Here is a 1978-nt window from a genome sequence, read left to right on the forward strand (position 1 = left end):
ATGCTTCTTAAGCTCGGCTAAGAGATCTCTGTGAGCATTCACATAAGCGCCGGCCTCCCTTGTCACCGCCTCTTCTTCTTTTGCTTTGAGCTCCTCAGTGAGGTGATCAACTTCACCGACCCGGAGCGCCTGAACTTCTTCAAGAACATGTTCTCGCTCGGCCAGAACATGAGCTTGCTCGGCCAGCTTATCCTTGTAAAACTTCATTCACCCCTCAATTTCAGATATGTAGTTCTGAGTGGATGAGAGTTGGGATCGGAGGGAAGCCACTTCATGACCCATCTTCTCGACCTCCTTACCCAAGCGGTGAGCCTTCTCCCGGACAATGTGCTGGTTCACCAAGCACTCCACATTCAGGCTCATAGATCAGGTCAAGATGTCATCAAGATTGTCCGGGGACAGCCTATCCCGATCCTCCCGAAGGCAGATGGAGGATCCCAAGACCTTAGCAAAACCCGGGTTCTCTCGAACCGTGCGGTTCTTCTCCAGCGAGTGGATCAAGACTTGGGCACCGCGGGAAAGGGTCCTTACAGGAGGTTGGGAAGGACCCCCTTCCGCATTCGAAGCAAATGGAGGAGGTGGAGGCGGCTCTTCTTGGCGGGGAGGAGATCGGACCACTTCTATGACCGGCAGTCCCGAGGGTTGAGACGAGCCTCCTTGCATCTCCCTGGGATCATGACTGGGCGTTTGGAGCAGCTCGGAACGCTTTATCTGCCGCACTTTCCGGGAGACCTCCCTCTTCTGCTTTCGGCTCTCCTTGGAAGCTTCGCCGCTTGCCATACCTGCACAAAGAAGAGGTCGGTGAGATCGCTAAGGCCCAAAGATCAGAGATGTAGAAAGTACTGAAGCCGAGGTCAGAGAGCTGAAGCTCGCGTTCTTGACCAGTGATCAACTCCATTGTCCAGTGATGCAGTTCGGCAGTCACTGCATCCAAACAAGAGAACTTCTCTCTGGCCGCCTGATCTTTTAGCTCCATCACCATCTGGCCTTCTTCCCTATTTAGGGTGAGGCGCTTCGGAATTAACGGGCCTTGGTGTAGCCAGCTACGAGGGAAACCCTCAAAGCCATTTGGAATTTTGCTCTTCAGAATGAAGAAGCGATTCTTCCAATTCTTCAGGAAGGAAGGCAGATCGGTAAAAAGCCCGCAATGTGGCTTCGCCTGGAAGAACCAATACTCGTCGTCCTTTCGACGAGTTAATCTATGTAGTTCGGCGAATACCTTAGCTGTAGGACGGAGTCCCTTAGCTCGACAGAGGCCTCGGAAGGCCACTAGGATCCTCCACGAGTTCGGGTGAACTTGGGCAATGCACACTTGGTGAAATTTTAAGACTTCCTTGAATAAGTCGTCAAGAGGGAACCGCAGCCCTGCTTTTAACTGTTCTTCGTATACCATGATCATATCATTCTCTTCAAAGAAGTGATCGGCTTGGTGATCACCGTGACACCGGATAAGTTCGTACGAATCAGGCTCAATGTTATACTCCTCGCTGAACGACTGCAGGTCGGTTTCCTGAAGGATTGATGGCAGTTCGTCCATGGGAAGATTTTCTCTCCCTGAAGAAGGTACATGCCTTGATGGTGCTGCTTGCCCCCGAGCTGGAATGGAGACCCTAGGAGGTTCAGGTCGCACGCTTGGTCCGACCACCTCCACTTCATCAGACGACCACGAGATTTGAACGAAAGGGGGGCTTGCCGCTCTCTGACCCTCGGCGCCACTCATTTTCAAAGGAAATAGAAAATTTAAACTAAAAGGAAGATCAAAACCCTTACCGGAGCTTGATCGGTGTCGGAAGAACTTGAAAAATAGAGAGAATTTTGGAATCACTCGCGAGATGCTGAAAATGACATAAGAGAGCAACTGGCTGACCCATCCCCTATTTATACCCGTCTGAGCATTTAATGCTCACAATGTTCCAGGCAGTGCATCGGTTAGCGGGATTTGTCAGCTTTTCTGACACGTCTCATGAGTACTCCAAAA

This window comes from Hevea brasiliensis, chromosome 18 (genome assembly GCF_030052815.1).
Source record: "Hevea brasiliensis isolate MT/VB/25A 57/8 chromosome 18, ASM3005281v1, whole genome shotgun sequence".
Lineage (NCBI taxonomy): Eukaryota > Viridiplantae > Streptophyta > Magnoliopsida > Malpighiales > Euphorbiaceae > Hevea > Hevea brasiliensis.